The 26,830-nt window shown below is 38.7% G+C and overlaps 1 protein-coding gene across 1 annotated transcript in view; it reads left to right on the top strand.

Annotated features, from left to right (window-relative positions):
* The first annotated feature begins 5,232 nt into the window (after positions 1-5,232).
* The window catches only part of LOC121944502 (transmembrane protein 132C), a 347,177-nt gene continuing 325,579 nt past the window's right edge, over positions 5,233-26,830 (top strand). Inside the window, exon 1 of the mRNA XM_088076513.1 lies at positions 5,233-5,456. The gene's annotated coding sequence lies outside the window, so the exon portion shown is untranslated. The remainder of the gene's footprint in view (positions 5,457-26,830) is intronic.

The following is a 26,830-nucleotide window of genomic DNA, read 5'->3' as shown; positions in this document are numbered from 1 at the left end:
CCTTTTGCTGATAATTGCTTTCATCTTCCGTTGCTTTGTATGGCTTGCACCATTTCCTTGTTTGCTGGTGTTATATGTACTTTTTCTTTGATTTTGTTTGCAATGTACTTGTTGTTATCTGATAGATGTGTGCTCATCTTGGACCTATGCCATGTTCACCATCATTTTTTGTACAATGAGCATTTATCACCTACACTTCCAAAGTACTTGCATTGGGTTTTAATTAAGCTGAATCCAACTTGTTTGATGGTCCGACTGCTCATGTTTTTTTGCCTTATCAGACTTTGTAGTGTCGTTGCATGCTGTGAAAAACAAGGCAAATCGTCTTTATTTGTATAGCACATATCATACAACACGGCAACTGAAAATGCTTTACAGAGAAATAAAATATAAAACATGTTAAAGTATAGAGACTTACAATAAAAGAATAAAGAAAAAGATATTGAAAAGTAAAAATGATTGTTAAATGATTTACAATTTTTTTTTTAACTCACCATTAAAAGTCCCAAAAGTTCAGACGAGAGGTGCAAAGATTAAAAAAAAAAAAAAAAATACCAATGGAATGGCAAAGAATACATAAATAGGACTTTAGCTGTAATTAAGAAGAAGTTTCCTTTAAACAATCACACAACGTGTCAGTAGGCCAGAATACAACGTGGCATATGATTTGTTTTTAAAAAAGGAGCCTAATTCTCAATTTCCTCACCTTGAAATGTTCCAGCTAGTATTCAACCAACAGTGGAAACCCCCCAAAACCATTTATCAAATACAGGATTCACTCAAAGTGATTTTTTCTTTTCTATAGAAGCCTGAATCTATCCGTGCTGAACTAAGGATTTCACCTTATACAGGTAACAGAAAAGATCAAACGGTCACTATACCATGACTGAATGCTTTTAGCCTGAATCCTAAATATTTCAGTGAGCGAGAGAAAGACAGAGAGGCAGAAATATATGTGACGTGACCCTGTTATGTCACCAAGGACAGGATGGCAGATGGCAGTAGAAGCTGGAGCCTAGACACCGCTACACATAAAACACACACACACAGATCGCAAACCAAACAATGTTATTTTAAATCAGGCGAAAGAGGCTGTCAGTTTTCCAGGCAGTCACAAATAATGTTAGCCATCCTGGAAAACCTGCTCTGTCACTGAATCATGTTTGTAAAAAAGCTGTATCACTCAGCGAATAAGAAAAAAAATTGCAAAATAAAATAAATGTGATATCATCTTTCACTGAGGGTTTCTTTGCCTCACTCACCTACATTTGTCACATTGTAAAACTAAATTATTTGTTTCAACTTAAAAAAAGTTAGTGTCTGCCTTCATTTTTTTTTAAAGTTGAGTGAATTTGAGAAGAATCATTACAAAAACACCTAAACTTGTCTTCTCAAATTCAGTCACCTTAAAATGTCTATGCAGCCTGGTTTTAATTTCAAATAGATAGTTTATTTTTACAGTGCAGTCCTTTTTTAACTCTTTCCTGTTGTAGACCCATTTATACTGTGTTGGATGAACAAGACTTATGTCAAAAAACTCAAAAATTGCATAAAACATGACTTTGACTTAAACACTGATGACTTATTGCTTTTGACTTTGAATGAGTTCAAATCCTTCTCAAGCCCAAAGATAGTTAGTTTATATGAAAATATAAGAAAATACAATGCACATGCAGTTTTAAAAGTATATAATGATTTGCTTACGACTTAAAAATTTGAGTTAAGTTAAATTAGTTTAGGACTTAGGACTTGGACTTAACTTATTGGTACTGACTTGGTTATTTACTTGATACTTCAGAACTGAGATCTGAGCCTATGTCTTGCAAAATAAATTAGTGTCATCTTTGACCAAGAGTATCTAAATTACAATCTGGTGTGCATTCTTTTTGCCCATAATTTTGCTGTGCAGAAAATACGCTTATCATCTGACAATCTGACTGCCTAGTATTTCCAGTTTACATGACAATTTAATCTCTTATGCAAACAGTTCTTTGGAAATGGAAAAACTCACTTAGCAAGCTTAAACTACTTAATTTTACCCTCCAGTTAAAACAAAATCAGTCAGACAGAATCTGTGTAACTGGATTAATTTTGATTCTGCAGATTACATTACATTAAAACAGGCCAGTGCCACAAAATGTGAAATCAATAAATATAAAAAAGAACATCTTTTTAAAGCTAATTAACATTTTCATTTTTTTCAATTACCAAAGTATGAAAAACTTAATCTAAATTCAAAGTGAAAAAATAAGTCAACAAAAAATAAAAACAAAAGCTAACAGAACATCTGGTGTCTGGCACCTTGTGGTCTATGGCTGCCTGACGACGTGTGACCAGACGCCACGGTAACGACAGACACCAATACCTCGTTAGGTCCTCGTTAAGCTCGTTAAGGCCCTTCTCGTTATGTATTCTGCTAATGAGGCTGCTTGGAGATGACTGAGCCGTGGAGGGATGTGGGAATGTGTTGTGTGGCTTGCAAAAACAACAAGCTTACTCACAGACAGGGAAAAATGGGCGAGAGGAATCAGAAAGGAAGAGCTGTGGAGGGGCAGAGAGGAAGTGAGATCAAGATAGAGGAAGAGGAGGAAGAAAATGCAATTTGTATGTTTATGTTCCTTTAAAACCTTGAACAGCATAATCAACATTTGCCTTTTTAAAGTCTTTCTGATTTAAAAACTCTTGACCAAAATATATAAATATTATTATATTTTGTAGAATAATACAAAATATAACCCTTTGAAATCTCGACTGACATCCGTTTTCTTGTTCAAATGCCTTACACAAGCTATTTGACACTTTGAAACTTGAGCAGATTGTTTTGATGTCTTTCAAAAACATTTTTTTTTAAAAAGGAAATGACCAACTTGGCGAAAAATGTCCTTCAGACTGCAAGAAAGTAGTAAAATGTGGCATGAAGTTTACCTAAAACGTAGTTTTAAAAAAGAGGGGACGAATATCAAAAAATTAGGGGGGAAATAGGGGGAAAAAAACCCTGAAAACTTTATTTTATAATTACAATGTTTTTATAGTATATATAAAAAATAATATTACACATTATTTTTTTCAGGATTAGGTCTTTTTTTTAGGTAATTTTTACTTTTTTTCCTAATTTTCTTATTCATTTGCTTGATGCCTTCTCCCTATGTTTTTTAAAAGAAATCAAACAGATTTGCTAAGGTTTCAGAAGGGTTAACCCTTACTTCTTTTAAGTACTTGCAGTTGAAGCGCTCTGCTACAAATCCTCAACATACTGTAGCTCCACCCAGTTTTAACCTGAGCAGAAGATTAAAAAACCATAACTAAAACATACCTGAGTGAACTGTGGGGTGGACAGTTTATTGACAGCTTCTTCAGTTTTCCATTGACAGGAGATGTTCCCAGATTAAAAATCTTTTCTTCTGACAGTAAGAGCTGTCATCTTAACAGCCTCTTTAGACATCTGTGGTTTGTCATCTTCATCCTGTGGTTCACATTTTGTATCGAAATATCCACGTTGTCTTACATCAGGTGCAAGGGGTTTAGTGAGGTTTACAAAAATACAGAAATTTGGGACTCTGGCACATATTGAGCAGGGAGAGTATATGTGCTCCTAAGGTCCTGTGATCCCAAAGTCAATATTTTGTTAACACACATCAACCCCTGCGATTATGTTGTGTAAGACATCAGACAACAAGCCGTAAATCAAAAAATTTAAATTGACTTGTAAGATTGTGTGTTTTCTGACATTTCGGACCCCTTTCCACGTCTTTTTTTCCTGACATTTACTTATTTGTAGATGGAACTAGTTAGTTCTTATAGATATCTCACCTTATCTTAACCTTTGACCTTTGTCGTAACCCTAACCTCTTTGAAAATGAAAAAAGATCAACGTATCCAAACAACAGTTCATGTGATATCTAAAAAGTTAGCAACCCATGAATTTGTGCCCCTACCAGTTAGGTAAGCTTTAGGAAAAGGATCATGGTTCAGCGTCATCATGTTACACACTAAAGTTACATAGGTTAGGTTTTGGAAGGTAAAGTTATGTAGTTTAGATTTAGGAAAAAGAATCATGGTTGTGGGTTATGTCATTAAATATGTAACATAGATTTATGTTCTTAATGTTAAGTTATGTAGGTTATGTTTAGGACAAGAAATGTGAATGGTTGCCGTCACATTGTGTACTTGACGTAAAGTTATGTATATATCATGATGGCGTGCCGATGTACCTTAAAATAACTCACAGTGTACATTGTTTGCACAAGACATTGACACCGGTCACCTGAGGGAATGCTCTGTGTTTGACTGGCCATCCATCACACCAACCTGCCTCCTTTTGCAGAGTTTTGCTCGTTATATTAGCTTAATTTTAGCTTATTTCCTCCCGTCAGAGCATCTGTCACGTGATCACAGCCTTCAAGACTCCGTGGTTAATGGACAAATTACTGGCTCATGATTATGTGGGTTGTATACAAATTTAACCCTAACCCTTTGACCTTCTTCCTAACCCGTCTGGGGATGGAAATGATCAGTTGTTTTGGGTATTTCACCTTAACCTGACCTTTGACCTTTTTTAATTTTATGGGCTGCAGTTCATTTTGGAATTGCTCTCCCAACAAAAAGAGCAACTACATTTAGACAAAGACCCTCAAAGTCACTATATATATATATATATATATATATCTGTCAAGCTGTATATATATATATATATATATATATATATATATACATGTTTTCATGGGTGCTTGTAGTCGGGAGTCCCTAAGGGTTGTTTATCATCTCAGTGCAATGACAGGTTTATACTGTATACCTGAGATACATATCAGTGTTTGAATTATTTTTATTTAATTGGCCAAAGGGGAATATACCTGTAACACGCTCAGTGGTTGGCTTTGGAATGGGTCTCAGTGTTTATTTATTTATTTATGCATAAAATGCTCCTTTATAAGCTTTCTCTTTTGTGTAATTGGTGGTTATTTTCAGTGTATTTTCTGAACTTATCTGCTGGAACATTTTCATGGAAAGGAGCCATTTGTCACATATTGCCTCTCTGTGTCTCCCTCGGGCCACAGTCCCACTTTTTCCAAACCCTTTCATTGTCATTCTTTTCCTGTCCACCAGATGCCCTCTGACTTTTCCTCCTGTCTCAGTCACCTCATTTTCAAATCTAGCCACTCCCTCCTGCCCTCCAATAACCTCTTCCCTCCACCTGACTGTCCCCTTCCCCCTCCTCACCTGATCCCACTTCCCCCTTAGCTTTGCTGTGCTTCTTGTTTGTGCTCTCTAGTTTCTGTAATCTGTTATCTGCTAACTGAATCCTGGAATCTGAGGTTTGCTACCTGTGTGTTTTTTAAATTGTGCTTGACCTGCTGGAGTTTGGATTTCCTGCCTGCCACTTTGGATTTATTTGCCTGTTTGGACTGCCTTCCCTTCCTGATCCATGCCTGCATCATGATTCCTCAGCCTGCCTGCCTGTAAGTCATACATACCTTCACTTTGGCAAGTTATCAGTCTGCCTCTCTGTGTGCATTTAGGCCAGCTCAGCAGGCATTTGTGTCAGTGAAAGTTGTTGCATGTGTGTGTGTTCAAATGTCCATGAGCATGACAGTCGATTGGCTGTTATCAAGATTGAACAGGATGGACAGGGGTGTATAAGGCTATGTTGACACTAATTCACTCAAACATTTGATATTTCTATTTTTAGACATGTGGGGACAGAGTATATTTTAAGGCAAGTGTGAAACTCTGGTGATGCCTCTGAGGAGATTTTATACCTTTCAACAGCCCAGTCCCCAAAATAGACAATGTTTAGTCAGAGCAGATATTTTTTAACCACCACATATCACCATTATTTTTTTGGCAACAAAAGTGGATATATTTGAATATTTTGGCAACATTTTGCCATATATTTTTACATATTATAATAATATTATATTGGTATTGATTATACAATTATATTTGTACATTTTCTTGCAACAAAACCATATATATTTTAATGACATGGTGACAGTACTTCCAGCAGTTGTTTTTGTCTGTTTTAAACCAAAACATTTTTTTGTGTGAGTAATTGTTACCACAATGATGTCACAACATAAAAATGAAACATAAAGTTTTAACACAGTATGTTAAAACTTTATGTTTTGTTTTTTTTTTTTTTAATTTTTATCTGCTGTGAGATGAAAAAATGTAACATGTGGTTTCAGAGTAAAGTGCAATGCCAACATTTATTCTGGCAATTAGGTTGCTTCGTAGGAGGTGACATTGTTAACTATTCACAAAACTAACCTTGTGTTCTATCATTGTGGCGTAGTGTTATTTCTATCACATCTTCTATATTCAAAAGTGATCCAAAAACATTGCTTCATATATGTTGCATGTGCAGTTTTTTTCTTGTGCTTGTTCTGGTTATGGATTTCTGTAGAACAACTGACACTTACATCCATTATTGATTAATGCAGAGCAAATCCTCACATTTAAGAGGTAATTGCTGACATTTTGTTCTTCAATTACTGGAACAATTATTAGTTTTTTGAAAATGCTGTTTATGAACTTGCTAATGATGGTCATGGGGTTTAAGTCTCAAAGTGTGTGTTTGTTTAGCCATTTTGCATTCTTTTGTTGTGCTGTTTTGAAGTTTCTGTGTAGGAGGTGCTGCACCCTGTAGAAGTTGGCAATTAATATGTCTTTTTAACTGGATAATTGCCAAAATTCAGTTGTCTTGATGTGTGCATAACCTCTGCTTTTACCCAGCCCTGTGCTGAAATATGTTGGTTTACCAGAAAGCTGGTAATTCAGCTAGTGCTGTTTTAATACGTTATTTTTTCCCCACTATGCAGATAAATTAATATTAGACTCTTCATTAACAGAACTTAAGAGGAGGTAATTATGAGAAGAGTGAACATGCATGATTTAATGCAGTTCATCAGTGATGCTTTTTTTTTTTAAAGGATGAAAATTGCGTTTTTGTTGGATAAATTACATGAGAGGAGGACCGTGTGATCTGGTCGTCCTCCAACATTTGTGCCAAGCATGGCTTTTCATTTGCTTTGTGCATTTTTGATAAGAGTGTGCATACATGGAGCGTTGCCTCTGTGCAGGACTGTTTGTGCCCTGTCGTGTGTATAAATGTGTGTTTCTGTGTCTGTTTGTTTGTGCCTCTTTGTGGCATTGGCAAACTGTTTTCATCGGTGTTGAGTGTGTATGTGTGTGTGTGTATGAGTGTCTCATTTGTGTGTGCGCTCCTATGTGTGGGTGAAGCTGAACAAATAAAGCTAGTTTCCTCTTTGATTGTGTTCACAGTGTCAAGCACTCAGTCTGTAATTAGCACACAGACAGCCATCTGTCCAAACAACTAGCTCAAAACAACTCCTGTCCTGCTCACTTTCGCTGCTATCACAGCATCCATCCATCGCTAACTCTCTTATTTGCTCGCTCCTCTCTCCATCTGCCTGTCTGCCTCTGTCTCTATCTATGTACCCTGCATCTCTCTCTGCCTCCTTGTCCTTCTACCTTTTTTATTGTTTGCTCACTTTCTAACTCCATCTGTCTGTCTTCTTCTCTTGTCTTATCTTCCATCTTTCTTTGTTGGGATCCAAAAAGTCCAAAACAACTTTATCTGAAACACTGAAACAAAGCTTAATAGCTTGACCCTTTCCTGTCCTGCGATGGCTCAGCGTGCTCCTTAACTGGCTAAACGAAAGGGACCAAATATACCGTGGCGGCATTTCTAGCACGGAACCATAAGTTTATATGGCAGAAGCTGAAAAACAGATTCATGTATTAATCCGTAGCTGATCATTTTTTCCTTGCCAGCACTCTACATCAAACAGTACATGCTTGTTTGAATGTTTTGCACCACTTTTCAACAGTTTTACAGTTCAAGTTCACTCAAATATTTTGGTTTGGGCTAAAACAATGACAACTTTTGTTAAAATACTAATAAAAAAACACTTAGTTATGAAAAGATCATGATAATTATTTTGGGGAAAAAAAGTTTACTTTGAAGCAAAAAGTTTTCTGTTACAGTCTCATGTTTTGTTGACCCATCAATGCCCCACAAACTCCTTCATGGACTTTATCTCTTTAGTTTAACGTCAGTTGACTTCCCTCTGTTCTATAATAATAATAATAATAATAATAATAATAACAATAATAAAAATGTTAATAATAATGCTTTGTCACTTTAATGTTGAGTTGTTTTTTTTCTGGGAATGGCAGCAAGGACTGAAGGGAAAGTCACTTTAACGTGAACTTCTGTGTAAACTGGTTCAATTTTTGGTGCCCTACGTTGCAATTTTGTCATGTATTACTATTTTTGGTCTTTGCGCGACCTTATTAAGAGCACGCTGGACAATTGTACAGAATTCTCATCTAAAACCGATGTTCAGAAAGTCGCATACCTTTTTGTGTAGTAAGGTTGTTGATGTTGGGGTCGTGGATGTGTGTGAACACTATTATGAAGACATAACTGTAATCACAAATTTTACCTTACCGTGTTTTCTTCCTCCTCTCTCTCTCTCCCTCTCCCTCTTGGTGTCTGGCCTCTGAAGGGCTCAGATGAGATACGCCTTCTTGACGTTCAGCAACCGATCAATATGATAAATGACCCTGTGTGAATGTGACATTTGCCCACAGAAATCACCATACTCTAATGGTGAAGAGAGGGCTACGTATGGGTTTTTGCCTTACCTGGCCTGAGTTTCTTCACCCTAAATATAATCTCACCTTACCTTACTCTGTCAATGCATTTAAAACTTTGACATTGGACCTTCATTTTGCAAATTATCTTATCAATACTTTTTTTTGGCAAAAGGGTCACAAGAACTTTATCCTCCATATGAGACTCTAACTTGAACTGTTTTCTAGCTTTCGTGTGCTACATTGTCTAATTGTAGCAGTGAGAAGAGGTTTACTATTGAAGGTTTCTTTCAGGGTACTTCTGTGTGAGTGAAGTGTCTTTGTTCCTTTTCTTTTTCCAGGCTTGTGACGTTCTTTAAGACTGTGATTGTGATTGCGACTGTGATTAAGCCCTATATCAAATTGTGACTTAAATTAAAATGTAAGAAAAGAGGTGGAAGTAGAAGATTAGCGTAAGTTGCAACACTTCATCTCAAAGTAACTCGGAGAATACTATTTAAAGACTATGTTGTTTTTGAAATGATCATTTAAAGGAAACTTAAAGAGAACAGAGCTCAAACTAGTAATTTAAGATTTAAATAATTGAAGCTGGAACTTCGTACGAGTAGAAAGCCATTTCCCTGCAATTTTCCCCGCCATCATACTCTAATGACTTCAAATTAAACCTTACTAAGTTTGCTTAACAAGTCTTTTTCATTTTTTTTTGGGCTTCTCAATTATACGGTGCATTATCATTCTGTGATTGCTGCAGCAATTTAATATCTAATCTATTGTCAGTGTGGCACCAAGTCAATGCACGCAATTGTGGAGGGAAATATATTTTAGATGTGAAAAATGTGACTTGAATTGCTGCAAACAGAAAGCAAGAATATCTGTTAGAGAAACACTGAGATGCTGCAGCTAATTGCAGACTTTGGTTCCTGTCACACACACGCTTTCTCACATTCTCACTCACTCACAGGGGAAATGATCCAATATGACAATATCCTTAATTCAGAGTGTTAGGGCCAAATTGTCTTCGCAGAGAGTGTGTGTGTGTGTGTGTGTCCGTGTGTGTGTGTTTGTGCTCCTGTGGGGGACAATCACAGCGAAATGAGTGTAATTAAGTTGCCAGTCGCGGCGGGCTTCTGTTGAGAATTAATATTTACCAGCAACTTGTGTGTGTGTGTGTGTGTGTGTGTGTAAAAATTGATATTAGCATCTTCCTGATGAGTCACCTCCCACCCCCTTTCAGGTGGCAAACAGCGAGGCCCCCTGGGTAATCTGCCCAGCAAATTGGATGTTTGTTTGAATCGCTATCCAGCTTAGGACGATGTGTGTGTGTGTGTGTGTGTGTGTGTGTGTGTGTGTGTGTCTGTGTGTGAAAGCTATCCAGCTTAATGTGTACATCAGTGATATGTTGAAAAGTGTGATATGTCTCTCTCTCAGACTTCTCTCAGTTTGTCTCTCAGTCAGTTTTCAAATGTGTCATTTGATTTGTTTATAGGCTATTTTTTTTAACCATGTCTCATTTATAAACAAAGGCCACTACCATTATTACAATTATTTTAGCTGAGAGCCACTCTGCCTCCCATTCATTTCTTTCATTTTGCAAAACAGGGTCAAAAGTTTGCTTATTTATCATAGTGAACAGAAAATGAACTTAAAGGAATACTTCACCCCCCAAATGACCCAAACTTTGTGCATTCAGTTCCTCTCACAGTGCTGTGTTGATTTTTTAAGAAGAAAACTTTATCTGTCTTGCGTGCCTCCGGTTAATGCAGAATCCAAATATAAAGAAAATTATTGATGAATTCAAGTCATAGGGGTACATGTCAAACAGCAAAGCTGTACCAAAACATCAGTGTACAAACTGTCATACAGCTCATACAGTATAATGCAAGTCGTATTTATCCAGTTATATACGCAATACTTCCCAAACAAACAGCTGTTCTGATGAGACTGAACAGAAAGAGAAACCTAATGTATGCTTTCTTCAAAGCCACAGTCCGATGATGAAAACATTTTACCTCAATGAACATGGGAGCTGCTGGTCCGTCACTGCCTCGGCTGACAGTTTGATCTTGTTTTTATGTGACTTTGGTGAATCCAAAGTAACCTTTTAAATCCCCAAAGCCACACAATAACACAAAACAAACTGCAGATCAAGACAGCGGTATACCAGCAGCTCCTGTGTTCAGCTATGTAAAATAACTATTTTTGTCAATGGAGTCTGGCTTTAAAGAGAGCATAGATAAGTGGGACTTTTAGTTCAGTTCCTGATTCAGAAGAGTTGTTTATGAAGTACTGAGCATATAACTGGATAAATGAGACTTGGCATATTCTGCATGTGTTGTGTGAGAGTTCAGTCCATCAAAATGTATCAGTTTTTTGTTTTCTGTTTACTGAAGGTATACAAGAAAAACAAATTTCCTCATGAATGTAACACAGGGTAAGTGATTGATAAGCACATTTGGGGGGTGAAGTATTAATTTAAATCTTCAGCATCCCTGCACTGCTAGACATCACATTTTTACCATAAAATTCCAGTCTAAAAACAAACACTTGAGATTCAGTTGGAGCTCATTTCGATACATTGTGATAAACCAGCAAACAGTTAGGAGATCACATGACTCACTACCTCCAAACTCCCAAAGCTCATTAACAAGGATTAGAAGCTGAGGCTGTAGATATAAAATGAAGCACGATTCTGCAACTGCTTGGCTTATTTTCCCCTGTTGGAATTTCATCAGCAAACACCCATGACAACTTAGCAAGCACATGACGTCTTTGTCCAGTCACATTTACAAAGAATTCATGTGGATGTCTCAGTGAGGAAGAGAGCTGTCAATCATCTATTTTATAACCTATTTGAAATGACACACATGACGCTTCAAAAGATAAGTCATCTATGGTGTTGACAAACGCCAACTGTGAAGTAAAATATGACTGTAGCTGTCCTGGATAATGCTGTGTGCGACATCAATGGATATTTCAATATTTAGAATATACACACATGCAGAACACTGTGAGCTTCATAAAGTTACAAAACATTCAACAAATGTTGCATTGTTTGCTATTTTTCTTTTGCAGAAAAAAACCAATCAGTTTTATACTTTATTAAACACTTGTGACTACTGAAAATAAACCCATTGTCCACATATAAGGACGTCATCTTTTTCCAAAACTGTTCAAAGACAATGCCTAGTTTTTTTTTGTACTTAACAGGTCTTTCTTATCCTAAATAGGCTGGGTAAATTAAAAATGCATACCAGAGAAAAGTTTTGTCCCAGGAGGTTAAGATTAATTATTGTATTTTGCAGAAAGATGCTTGTAATGTATGTTTTGTCTTTACTGTGGTTTATATTTTTTCTTGTTAACCATACTCTAATATAACCGAAATGCTGTAGAGAATTTTATAACTCATTGCTGCTGCTCTAAATTGTGTTTTGTTGAAGGCAGACAGCAGGAATAACAGGCAAAGTAGAGACAAATATTGAATATTTATTGAAGTAAGTCCTATGTGTTGAATCAGACAGTTGCAGAATTTAATAGCGGACGTTGGTGATTTGGAAAAAGTCTTTAATCAAGTTTGACAAGTTTTGTATATTTGCAGGCATAGTTAAAATGACTGATTTTGTAGTGGAGAGTGATGTTAGGAGTTTCTGTTATTCCAACAATAAACACGATTCAAGAAGGACACACATTGGGAATATCTCCTCATATCCCTCCCTCTGTCAGTTTCAGAATGTCTGTGTGGTCTGTAGGTAAATATGAGAAATAGAGAGGGAGAAAGTGTGTTTGTGTGAAGTAGTGTGATGAAGAATGCTTGAGTAATCATCAGGAACCTTATCTACGATCTGCGCTGAATTTCTCAACAGTGGCACAATGGTAGCATAGAGGCAGGCAGATTGGAATCAAACACCCACAAGGTTCATGTTGAACATCAACATTTGCTGACAGCAGGGCCCATGAGCATTTTCTAAGACTTTATGCACAGAAGTATCTGTAAAACGATATCATGAATCTAGAGGGATTGTCCATTGAAGTGGTGAAAAGCTTCTCGTGGTGGTGCATTGCTGTGCCATCAGAATCTTATGTCAAAATCTGGTGTCTGACAACAAAATGCAGAGGGGTAGTGTGGTGCATGTGAGCTGTGCTGGCATTCAAGCTGGAGGGGCAGCCTGGTGGTTTGAGACCTCCAAGTAAAAGGTCAAATGCTTTGGTGTCCAGTCGAGTGGTGTGATGGGTCGCTTCAGTACAAACTCCCATCAGACACTTAAAATGCTGTACACATTCATGCTGAATAAATACAATCTATGTTTGTGTCCCATTAGATCTCTAACAACACTGTGTGGGAGTGTACAGACTAAGACTGATTGAAATCTGCCTCTTAAGAGTCTTTAAGTTATGTTTTGATCAATTCATTCTTAAGGTGTGGTGAGGTAAGATTTTGGGTGGCAAGGGGTGTATTCCATTCTTCATTGAGCTGAACTGAACTGAATGGGGAACAAAATCTGGTGTGAATACGTCTTTATTACTGTGACTGTTTGGTGATCTCCAGGCTCGGATAGGAGACTCGGACATGGCCAGCTCACCTTGTCAACCGCAATGCCACCACTAGAAATGCTGGCTGCAGCCCACTTGATGTTGGGACAGCCCATCTGATTGGAGGTCACATGGTCCTTAAAGAACTTAGTGATACTGTAAAGCAAATGGCACCTGTGTCCGTCACCTGCCCCCATCCCTTCAAGCGAATCTGTCTGTCATGTAATGTCAGAGGCCAAGCGGTAAATAAGGGAAATCAAGACGGAAATAGTGAAGTGATTGAAATGTAAATACAAATTAAATGGAAAATGAGCTAAAAACAAAAATGAGGAGGAGAAAAGGTCAGAGACAAGAGTTTCTAATGTTAGTGGCAGTGATAACGAGGTGATATCACGAGTAATGTAGCGTGGGGTAAAGGGCTAGTGTAGAGGATCATTGTCTATCTGTGACCATTGTCTAACAACTATATGACTCTGCTCCACTGACTCTTATGCAATAATTTCAGGGTTTTTTTTTAATTTTTATTTTCAGGCTAGTTTTGTGGATCTCCAGCTTAGCGTGGTTGTGATACTTGTTACATAGAGAGGTTGGAAGGAGATACGTTAAACCTTATACAATACATCATTTTAATCAGGTAGCACTTCTATGCTAAGCTAGCTAGGCTTTTTACAGATATACTGAAACATGCAAATTTTGCTTTTTAGTGATTGTAACAGTGAACAAAGACCTACCTTGCTTCACGGAAAAAAGCATTGTTTCTAATTTCATTGTTTACTGTCTCACTTTCCAGGTTTATCTGGTACTTTACTTACACACTGTGATTTGGAGGCTTTAGCTGCAGTCTTGATTTTATTTAACATGTTTTCTCCACTGAGTCAGTTTGACATCCTGGATATAACCTTCAAGTGCATATTGTGGACTCATCTGTCTGAAATTGTGTTTTCGTTTTTCCAAAAATGTGATATTCTCTCATGGAGTGTTAGTGGCAGTGTGGTGTCCTTGGTTACTCCAACATATTGACGTACCTTCACTGGAAAACATCAAAGGGGTGTGGCTCAAGGAAGGAAAGTTGTGACTTTGATTATTATCAACAAAAAAATTGACAGAAAAAAAAGGAGCTGGCTGTTTTTTTTCTTGCAGAAACAAAAAAACTGTTGTTTGATTTGGAAAAAGTTGTTGGAAGTTGAAAAACCTATTAGTGGTTGAAAGTTAAGATGAATGAGTTTAATTTGCTTTGTGGTTCTAATATTGAAATTTTCAATCAAACACTTGTCCGTGGTTTTACTGAACTGTGTACAGCTCTATGTGGGCTGGTGCACCTGCAAACTCACATTATTAACAGTTTGCTAATGACCCTTTATGAGTCAGTTAAATTGCAAATGTTAAAAAAACAAGATCTATCAACTGCAAATTTGTGAAGCTAAACCACGCAAAATTAAATTCAGAATATCTCTACACTCCAGCATGACCATTGCCCTCCTCTCCTCTCTGGATGATTGGCTGCTGCATCACTCTGAGGAGACAGAGGTCATCTCTTTAAAACGTCGTCTCTGTCCTGGCCCCATGCTGGTGAAATAAACTCGCCACTGAAGTCAGGACAGTAGAGTCACTGTCCATCTTCTGCCAGAGGCCGAAAATCCACCTTTGCACTGTAGCACTGGGCACACTGTTAGTTGTTTTTTTGGGAGGGATGCACCTTTCACAAATGTGATTTTTGATTTCTTTCTTTGGACAAAAGTATCTATCAGGTACTGTGAATGTAAAGTAAAAAACACGACTCTTTTGCTTACAGAGATGCTGAGGTAAATAAGTTGCTCAGATTTTTGTTGTGTAATGCTTATATTAAAAAACCTGACAATCAACTTTTTAATAGAATTATTCAGTCTCTTATTTATATTTTTGCAATTTGGTGGCAACTACGATTTGTTTCCGTTTCGATAATGGATTGCACCTTTACTTACTTTAACACCTAGATAAACTTTTTTTTTTCTTTCTTTCTGATTTTCTAGTGAAAACGTGAAAAAGGCAATGAGCAACTTGGCAAGAAATGTCCTGCAAATTAAACAAAAAAAAATTGACAGTTGACAGAAATCAAGTCAATCTGCACCAGTTTGAAAGGTTTAAGTAAATGAAGACAAAAGTAATGGCTGACTGAAACTTTAACACATTCATCTGCATACAAATCCTGAACAGCCTTGGAAAGAACCAATATTTTGTTGACTTCTTGCCTGTCTTATTCATATTTGACAACATCCTTAGCTTACAGTACTCCACTGTGTGTGTGTGTATGTGTGAGCGTGAATGATTGTTTTGGCGTCTTTGGTGTGCTGCTGAAGAGGTTCCAGACCTTGGTTCACTTCAGAGATAACTTGGACCCATTTTTGGCCACTTATGTCCAGAACATAAATCCATCTCTCACTCTGGCTCTCAGTCTTCCCTCCCTCCATCTCCTTCCTCCACCTCCTTTCTGTCCCGCCTCTCCATCATTCTCCCCCCTTCCTATCGTCCTCTCCATCATTTTCTGATCCTTTACACCCTCTCCCCATTTCCTCTCCTGTTCTCCTCTTCTCTCCCTCCCCACTCTCCCGCAGTAATTGATAGCGTCCAGTGCTGTTATTTCATCCAAAGAGCCCTGTAAACAAAATCGTCTCTGACAGAACCAATATGGAAATCTCAGGCAGTGGAGCTGCGAGTTATAGCTTGCAACATAGTGTGAGTGTGTGTTAGTGCGTGTGAAACGAAAAGCGTTCGTGCACGTGTGTTCATGCGTGTGTGCGTGTGTGCATGTGTGTGTGTGTGTGTGTGTGTGTGTGTGTGTGTGTGTGTGTGTGTGTGTGTGTGCGCGTGCATTTTTGCCACTGAGACTGAGTGGTGGTTCTCAGTTCTGCGTAATAAACTCCAGTGCAGCTAGTCATTAAGTGGAATGGGAGTGTGTGCGTGAGCTTGTGTGTGTGATGGGGAGGGGTCAAGGCCAAATTGACATCAAATGGTCTAAATTAGCCCCACTTGTCTCCATTGATTTACGGCGGGCGAGTAAATTGCATCTGTAGTGGGAGAGAAGAGAAGTGGGGAGGGGCTCGAGGTTGCTCTGTAATTGATCTCAGGCCGCTGTTGGTGTGTTCATGGTGACAGAAGCTGTACAGGAGAGGCGAGAGCGCTACGATGTCATCATGGCTGCAACACTTACATCTAACCTTTTACTCAAATGGCTGCTAGGTACATGTTTTTGGACAGAGGGGGTGAGGTGACCTCTGGAGCCATTGAAGTTATTTTTAAAATGGATTTTAATCAGAGAAAAAGTTACAGTTACTTTTTAAATGGGGTCAACAGATTATCAGCCAGTTATTATCTGTGTGAGCATTTTATTCTGATGATTGCAGATAAAATTAATGAATGAAAAAGTGTGCATATTACACTCAACCGACACCAGCAAAGGCAGTCTGCAATACATGCAAAGAGAGTGTCAGCATTGGAGGAACTTTTACTTTGTAAAACCTCAGGGAGCTATTTTTATCTAAATCTTCATTGAACTTTATAAAAAAAAAGTTACTGGGAACTTCCTGTATATGTTGTTGAAAGTTTCAGTTTTGATTTAACATTTCCTAAAGGCAGTTAAACAAAGTTTTGTGTTGGAGTTTGTTATATTCCAAATTCAAAATTTTGACAAATATTTTCATTGTAAATGCATGTTGGTTCCAAATATCTGTTGTCAGTCTCACTAAGTACTAATAATCGGTATTGACCATGAAAAACCAGTATCAGTAAATCCCTAATTTTTAAGTTAGAGATTGATCAAATGAGATTGTATCAAAAACATCCTTACATATTTTGAGTTTTCAGTACACTTCAGCTGGACAGGTTCAGACTGAAATTGCAGTTCTTTGAAACAGTTTTTTAAACATTTCCTTAAAAGATTTTAACTGGCAGCAAAACTGCATACATGAAGAGGAAGGAAGTAAACCTAGAACCAGCAGTTTTTCAGCCAATATGAATAAGAAGTTGCCCTTTTCCCTCCACAATAACTACTGAGCTGCATTAATGTTTTCAGTGTACTCTCCTCTGCTCAGTCATACATAAGGCCATTGCACTGAACACTCACATGAATTACAGCTGTTAAGCTGGGCATTTTTGACAAATAAACACATACTTTTCCACTTCACAAAAAATGCAAACAGGAGATTCAACCTCCATCAAGGCCTCTATACAAAACATTTACAGTTTTTTGTAATTATTATGTCCTGCAGTCAGCTTAGAGTATTTTGTCTCCATAATAAGAGCTTTGTTAAATTCCTTAACATTTTTATATGTTCAGAAGGAACAGATTGTTTGAAGATGAACTTATTGCAAAGGAAGTGTGTGTGTGTGTTTTTAAAGTCCGCTGTGTAAAATTCTCTCCTATCCAGACCTCCACATAAAGCCCAGTAAAAAGGTAAGTTACAGGACTGTTACTGGCTGAGAGAAATGAGCGAGGAGGAAAATGGGGAGTAGGCCAGAGGAGAAGAGAGGTGAAGGGGATGAGAGAGAAAAGGAGGAGAAGGAAAGAGAAGATTAGGTGGAAGAAGAAAATAGTGAAACAAAGAAAAACACAGTGAGAATGAAGAAATATATCTGTGTGTTCATGTATGTGGTCATGTGTGCAGCTGTCACCAGCCCAGTTGCTGGAAGAGAGTGTTGGCACCGTATGCTTTTGCAAACCACAAATACCGTATTTTTGTACTATTCATACAATGTTTCTAAAGTGGAAGGGATGGTGAATGATGTGTCACCTAGGCAAGATGCCTGCCAAACCGCAGACCACTATTCAAGACCAACAAATAACAAAAACGGTTGATTTTTTGGCAGTTATCCCTGCTTTTTAGTGTCAGCAAATGTGTGTGTTTTTTTTAGTGACCTGCTGCTGTGTTTCCACTGGGTATAAAGACATGAAAAGCGACTGATTTTTACCGAGACATCAGACTGTTTCCAGGTAGGCTTGTGGCACTCCAAACATGATCTTTCTCTCACCAAGTGATTTTTTTTTTTTTTTTTTACTGGGATGGCCCAAGTGAAGTAGCTAAGACCATCTTGATGATGTGAGCTCATCATTCTGTTTCACTCTGTGTCAGTCTGGACTCTCTGCCACTCCCAAACACTTTCCATAACATGCAGTCCAGGTGGGCCAATTAGGGATCCCCTCTGTAGTTGAAAACATAAGCAGCCAATCAGGGATTGTGTTATAGTCAATGACGCAGCATGCAGGCTGCTGCCGCTGCCGCTTTGAAAACAGTAATGGCTACTTGCACAGTAATAAGCTCTAACTCTAGCATTTACAAAGGAAACAAAGCGATAAGTGAAGTTAATTCAGTAATAGAGTCAATAACAATAATTAAACAAGGATAAAAGGATGCACTCATCGAGTTTCTCAGAGGATAATACTTTTTTGCCGTTTTTCTGACTGGATTTGTCCAAAGCTTGATTTACTAACTGTCTCCATTGGTATTGAAGATGTTCCTCTGTACAAACACAATGCATATTGTTTTATTTTTTGCCACTGATTGCACTAATTTAGGAGCAGATACGAGGGGCTGCAAAACTTGGGATCACGGCCATGCAGATCAGCGTTCACAAAGTTTCTGACAGACAACAAGGACGCTGCCAGCTGGTATTCAGCAGTCCAGAGGCAGCTGGTTTCTGAATGAGAAATACAGAAATGTGCTGGCAACGCCAGCGTATCACAAAAGCCTCATAGGGATTGTTGTCAATGAGATACACGTCACATACAAAGGGTAAATAAATTGTAGTTTTTAGACCGTTACTGTCTAACTGACAAGGTATACAGAGTATGTGTAGTAGAGGAGCAGGCACTAGTGCTAATGTCAGGATTGGCTGAAGGAGTCTGTCTGTGAAAGTGAGTAACTCCTGCCCACTGTAAGTGTTTGAGGTGGCAGACAGTCCAGACTGAGACAGAGAGAGAACCACCATGATTATTCTGATCATTATCAGGACGGTCCTCACAGGCTACAAGTGTGGCACTGACTTATGCAGGAGTGGCATGAAGGGTAGAGCTGCTGCGGGCCAATGCGTCAGCACAGCTTGATTTTACCATTTTTGTCTCTAATACGCATACCTTCTTAAATTACTAACATTGCAGTGTCTTACATTCTTGTTTGTAGTTAAGTTTAAGACTGAATTGCACCAGTTCAAACTGGACCTGGCAGCTGGCCAATCAGATTTGAGGGGTGGCCCATACCACCCCAGGCCACCCCCTCTACACACCCCTGTGTTAACACCAGCATTGTTGAAATGTCAAGAATGTAAAGTTTCAGCATTTTTACTACATAATAGCATGCAAATGTAACATATCTGCGGTTTGCAGAAATTTAAAATGCCAACATTTATCTTGGTGATGGGGTTGTAGTAGCAGTCTGAGTCACAGTCAGACTTAACAGGGTCTGTGTGTGTACAATATGGGCATGTGTTTATGGATAGTGTATCACAATTTGTGCTTATACGTAGCAAAGTGTGTGCGTTTCATAAAGTGTTAGCTCTCAAGCTGTGTGTATCCATCTGTGATATCTTCAGAAGTGGTCCATTTCTCTCTCCTTGTGTGTCTAGTGTATGTGTGTGAGTGCAGCTCTGTGTCTGTCCCCAAGTTTTAAATTGAACAAGGGCAGTACGTAATGCAACACAGAGTTATTGATTCCCTTACACGCACACATGCACACACACACACAGACGCACACACACACACACACACACACACACACACACACACACACACACACACACACACACAGACATTACTTCTCTGATTTACCGTGCCTGACAGTGGTCTTGCTGTGTGTTAATACGGCAACAGAAACCAGTTGGAGTGAGACAGAGAGATGTCCTGTGTCACTGACTCGTTGCAGTATGACAACTTGTGTAATAGCAACACTCTCTGAGACACACACAAACGTGAACACACTCATACACAAAAATGCACATGCGCAATATATAGAAGCACAAGCTGTTTCCCCCAAAGCCCCCACACAGACCCCCCTCCTCCTCATACTTTGGCTGGCTACAAGCTATCATATATGATCAACACACACACACACACACACACACACACACACACACACACACACACACACAAGATTACGAACACACACGGCTTCACACACACTCCAAGCCTGAGCAGCTCACCAGCCTTAATTGGATTCTAATGTATTCAGTTTGCACCGCTGAGCAAAGAGATGGCCATGGTTGTCCAACTGGAGAGGGAGACAGAGGGAGCAAGGGACAGAAAGAGATAGAGAGGGAGAGGGAATTAGAGGTAAATAGGGAAGTTTGTCAGTGGCGGTCATCTTCCTCCAGCCTCCGAGTGGAGTGAACTGTCTGAACAAGCTGACGACAGACTTTCTACAAGAGCCATTTGACCTGAGCGAGAGGAGCACTATCTGTATCGCTCCCCTCTCTCATCGTTGTCTCTCTCTGTACTTAAATGTAAGGATGAAAGCCGTATCTACTGCAGCAAACAAACCTCTTTCTCTCATGTGCTCACACACCATCACCACTTTGAGCTGAGATCGGTATCTAAAGATCAAAATGTGAGTGTCTTCTCTCAGTCTGACCACTTCACCCTGCACCTCTGAGTGCCTCGAAGTGAGTGTACGGTATATACATGCTGGTGAAGTGGTGCATAAATAGCTGAGTACTGCTAACTATGACCTCCAGTCAGAGATAATATTAAAGCACCACATTTGCTTTTCTGAGGGAAGTCAAGTTCCACTTTTAGCTACACATAAACTTCATGATGTGTAGTTGGACTCCGTGTTATAGATGCTGTAAGGCAATGTTAGCCTACCATTCAGTGCACACCTTTATGTGGTCATTTAATACACTTACTGTGTGCATCAGGTGCCGCTTTCCGCTTTCTCCAGCCCTGCCTGCATGGGTGAAAGGGCAAGATGGCTAGCTTTTTGATGGTAATTTTGTAGAATATAGTGTGCATGTGCAACACACTTTTTTGACTTGCATTCACAGAGAATGGTGATGAACAGCACTGCATTTCTCCCGATTATTTTCATACTCAGTGAAGCGCAGCTGCTAAATTTCTCATCATAATGTGTAAACTGTCAAATTATTACACAAATTAAAGATAGAAATCACAAGAATAATGCAGTGATATTACAAATACAGGTTTATTTTATGAAATGTATTTAACAATTGTTATTTACAAGTGATTCAGGGTAGAAACTGGTTACCTTGCATACCCTGACTGCACATCACTGCCAAAAACACCTAAATTCGTGAGTAGCAGATGTATCAGAATTGTAGTTGGCATAAATTTTTTGTTTGTTAGCTTGCAGGCTAACTGGTAGTGGCTGACATGGCGTTGGTGGTTTCAAAACTTTCAGCAATATCTGCTATTAGGTTTTTTTGCCGGTGTTGTATTGAAGTCTGTTCCCCTGGTCACATGTGTTTCGTGTTTCGGTATGGGTATTCGACAGTGATTGGCTTTCAAATATGTGACGTAGGTCTATCTAATCTAGCTTTCTCAGATTTTAGTGTTTGAACGTCAATATACTCCAACAAGTGATGGGTTAATGTCAAATAAGTAAAACAAAATGTTGCTGTCTATCTTCATTAATTCCCTTATTCATGCTTTATTTATTTGTCATTTCACATTTTGGAAGATGAGACAGCTGTTTGTTGTTAAAAGTAAACACGACTGTGAGATCTGTGTGAAATGCCCACACACTAATGAGGATATAACATACTTCTGCATTATTCTTTTTCATAAAACTTAAACATTTTAAATAAGGATCACTTATGCTTATACTTACATTTAACATATAAACTTGTCTGTGTACTCTGGTTGTCAAACTTAGTTGTACCATTTCTGTTCTACACATTTGTGTTACTTGGTGGCAAACATACAGTATATGGCCATATTGATGTATCTCTCAGCAACTGATGTACCTGTCAGCTTTTAAAGTGATTTATAGGTTTGCACCTTTCTGTTTTTTTTTTTTACTTTTATGTGTATGTGCTTAATATGATGCTGGAGAAAGTGCTGATTTTTAAAGAATCAATCGATATGCATTTTCAGCACCATGGAACTGTCCACTTAGCATAACATAGCAGGAGTCTGCAATGTCAGGCATCTTAAAGATCCAGTGCAATGATTTTAGGCATGGCACTTCAGCTAAAAAAATGCTTTATTTGTAATTTATTTTCACTCCTTCAGTCTTCACTGAGTTGAAGGAACATAATCCATGCCGAGGTACCACCTAGATTTAGTGCTAAATACACCCTGAGTAAATCATTTTGTCCTGTAACTGGAGATGCAACATTGCTTTCTTGACAATCAAATTGACAGTGAATCAGATTTTTGTTCGCCTTCAAAAGTACAAGAAGCTCTCTGTGCACACCCAAAAGGTTGAATGCTAAAATTTTGCCAATTAGGCTTTGACTGACCTCCATAAGCTGCATCACATATGCGCCTCTTTTATTTACATTAATATGTTTTCGTGATTTCTCTCCAAGAACTTCAGGTCAGATATTTCCAGTTATTACCAGAGGAAAGATTATACAGACAGTTTTCACAAGTATTTGCTCGACTGACCTCATTTCAAAGAGATTCTGCAGACATCCTGTATAGCCTTTCAGCATTACTTAGAAGGAAACCATATTTTTTCCACTGCATACCATTTTCTTTAACTTGAAAGAAATACTTTACTGCTGGAACCTCAACACCCAACAGGATCATAAGCATGTGATTATTTTTGACTATGTTAATTAAAACCTTTAAATCAACCCCAAAATTCCATGAATACTGTTGACCATTGAGGTCACTCAAATCTGCAATTGCTGAGATAACATTTTATATCTAGAATGGTTTTAGTTGAAAAATTACAGGGAGATTAGATTTCCACTGACTGTTGGGAAACTTATATGGCCATGCCCTTTGTTAAACAAAACTGTGAAATTGAAAATGTGATACCCATTGGGCTGGTCCACACTATGCTGTGCAGGTCTGCTTCTGTTGGGTCACTAATGATATGAGTAAGATTAAGCTTGACTGGACCTGCATCTCTCAATAGAAGTTCTCTGCTTTTTCTTAAGCTTTTCTTGGGGAAGGTAGACAATTTTGGGTTAGGTTTGGAAATATTTGCGCCACTGATCTGGAGAAATGGTTCTTAATATTTCTGGCTCAGGGCCCACACAAAGTAATACTGAGAACTGATCTGGATTTTCTTTGGTTAGCAAAAATGAACATCTTGGCAACTAAGATCCAAGGAAGTTAAAAGGACAGTACAACCTCAAATCAAATATATATAGTTTTTCTCTTACCTGTGGTGCTATTTGAGCAATATTTTTGGTATGAGTTGCCAAGTGTTTGAGATATTGGCCGTAAAGATTTTCTCCTTTTTCACCACTATAATGGAGCTCGATGGTGCTCGGCTTGTGCTTGTCGAAACCCAACAGTATTGTTTCTTTCCAGAAATCTTGTTTCTCAAGATAATCCACAGACCTTGTTGTGTGCAGTTTTATGTAACTATCTTCCCACCAAAGTACACTAGCTTCCTTCTGCGCAGTGATACAGTTGGAGGGTGTAGTTGAATCGAAGAAATAGCTCATTCATTCATTCATTTTCTGTAACCGCTTGTCCTCGTAAGGGTCACGGGGGGGCTGGAGCCACTCCCAGCTGTCATCGGACGGAAGGCGGGGTACACCCTGGACAAGTCGCCAGGCTATTGCAGGGCCGACACATATAGACAGACAACCTTGCACACTCACAGTCACACCTAAAGGCAATTTAGAGTCACCAATCAACCTGACATGCATGTCTTTGGACTGTGGGAGGAAGCCGGAGACCCCGGAGAGAACCCACGCACACACGGGGAGAACATGCAAACTGCGAAGATAGAAAATAGCTCTGATCTGTGGATTATTTTTAGTAACCATGATGAACCAGCCATGATTTCTGGCAAGATACATTGTTTTTTAAATGCATTTTTTGGTGCTGTGATCACCACAAGCCAACGCCCATCTAGTTCCATTATACTGAAAAGGAAGCCGACATCTCTACGATCGATATCTCCAACACTCGGCAACTCGCACCAAAACATTCTAGTTTAGATCTACATTAAACTTGAGTTAATCTTAGCAACAAATGCTTTCCAAATGTAAAGGTACAAGGGTACCTACAAGGAGGGGATTCGTATTGAAGATTTTGGAAAAGAGACAAAATAATGGGATGATTTTTGTGGTGACGTGCCTCTTTTTTCAGAGAAGCATCAAGGAGAAATGCAGTATATGGGAATACATGTTGATAGAGGGATTTAGCTGGGCGACAGTGATATGAAGTATTTTCTGTAAAAGAGGAGTTTTAAGGCTGTGACAGAAGATGTGAAGTGACTTGCGGTGCAAAGGTCATCTCACCACTGAGAAGCCATGGGGGAGAGGCTGAGACGGGTGCAGTGATGACCACCATCACCTCAGGGTGGGCACAGCTCAGCAGCAGACTGACAGTGATGGGAGGGGGAGAGGTGTTCTTACACTTGTTGTGATGTGGCTGAAAGTGTGCATTTATGGAGCTGAGTATGTTTAAGGTGAGTAGTAAAAAGCTGTCTTTTTCATACCTGATCCACTTCCCTCTTGGTGCCCATATGTATATCTTTTTGTAGTTGTTGCTTGACAATGATTGTGTGACTTTAAATTCAAAGTGAGGAGGGTGAATATGGGCACATACAACTCTGATAAAATCATAGACTGCATAAATAATGGACGTCACTACCGTGATGTGACCCACTTGTTTATGGATTGACATTTTAAGCCTCAAGTGTGGCATTTCGGCCGTCACCATCTTGGTTTATTGGAGCCAGAAGTGACCATATGAGAGGGTGGACTTGTGAAGGAGTGAGGGGTAGATCTGACTCAGACTGTAGCAACGCCACAGAGACAGCCTGTCAGTCAGATGGCTCTGCCCGTAATTATGTGTAACTTTAACCTTAATAAAATGGAAATGGTGGGTGCCCAGTAACTCACCTGGTAGAGCAGAGGCCCCATGTACAGTGGTAATGTTCCTGTCACAGCAGATGCAGGCTTGACTCCAATCTGTGGCTCTTTGTTGCATGTCATTCTCTCTTTCTGCTGTCCTATATTCCAAGACAGTTTTTTTAGTACCAGGCTGTAAACATGTTAATTTTTTTCTGTGAAGTTTGCCATTTTAACATGGGGGTCAATGGGGACTCTGTTTGAGAGTCAGCCTCAAGTGGACATTTGATGAATTGCAGTTTTTTGGCACTTGCTCATCAACTTCATTTTTCAGCTTTGGAGCTTTCGTATCTGGTTAAAATATTTACATACTTGATTTTATAAATCAGCACATACAGAGGAGGACAAGATGTGCAGTTGATTTATAAAGCATAAATGAACATATATTGCATCAAAGTGAGTGTGCTGCTTTCCCCGCCGTACTTTGATGCTTACCTTCAAATAGGCAAACACCTCAGTAGTTGCACACTTTCATTCAATATCTTTGATTTTAACAAATATTACTTGCTTGAAGTAATGATTGTACCGTGACTGTAGCAGCTCCTCGTCTGAAATACGACTCGGCATAACTTCCTCTCAATCCGCAGTTCTCTTCATGTTGATAAATCATACAATCTGTGGCATTAAGGTATTTTTTTTTTTTTTTTGCAGCTGCATTCTGCTTCAAGTACAGCATTGCATTAGCCAGTCACCAATTATAATAATTCAGAAAGACATTGTTCATTTTCATCTTGCATTTCTTGTTGAAATTCTTTTCTCAAACTCTCTTAATGTACTTTTAAACAAACCTGAAAATGAGAGCAACACTTTTGAAAAGTTCCTCTTGGGACTTCATACAAAGTGCAGGAAAAGTCCGGCCACTGTGCAGTAAAAAGTGGGACTTCTATAATTAAAGGATTCGGCTGTGTGGGCCTCATCCTGACTGAAGTGTAAAAGTAGAACAGGTCAGTGTCTATGGTCAGTCTGCAGCGAATACGCGCAGCAACCGGAGCCAGTTTTTAGAAGGCATATTCTTCTTCATCTATCACTTAACATCAATGACAGGTTGCATTTGAAGAGTTACTGACAATGCAATCTTTGTGATGAATGCCTTCCTTTTTGTGATATAATGAATATTTGCTGCCTCCGGCCTTTTTCTAATAACAAGTGAAATAACCTTAAAAGGGAGAGAAAAATAGTAGTTTACCCAATTTATTTTGGCTTTACACATAAGAGTTGCATGTTGGCATTTTTTTCCCTCTAAGCTGGAAATGTTTTGAACAAATCTCTACACGAGCCAGCTTACTTTATTTTTTCTAGCAGATTTTTTTTTATTCATAGTTTGAAAGATGTACTTTTTGTTTTTTGTCCCTAGATGTATGGGGAATTATCTGCAAGTCGTTTTTTTTCTGTGTCAAATTTCCTCCAAACAGCCAGCAGGGCCTCATTGGTATACAGACACTGTATTTGTACAAATATTACTTTTTACCGCACGGTTGCTGAACTAATGCCTTGCTTCGGTTGCGGCCCCAGGAGGAATAGTTCAGTTAAAAAAAGATCTTTCAAGCTTAAGTCGCAGGGAACGCCATGGCTGGCTGAAGGAGAACACACTGAAATTAGAATGATATTTTAAAATTTGGTTTTGCTCCATACCGTGGACGCATGGCGGTTTCTTGGA

This window comes from Plectropomus leopardus, chromosome 4 (assembly GCF_026936395.1).
Source record: "Plectropomus leopardus strain MGB_pleo_1.0 chromosome 4, ASM2693639v1, whole genome shotgun sequence".
Taxonomy (NCBI): Eukaryota; Metazoa; Chordata; class Actinopteri; order Perciformes; family Serranidae; genus Plectropomus; species Plectropomus leopardus.
Note: the sequence above shows the minus strand (reverse complement) of the source record. Positions and strands in the feature narration are given on the sequence as shown.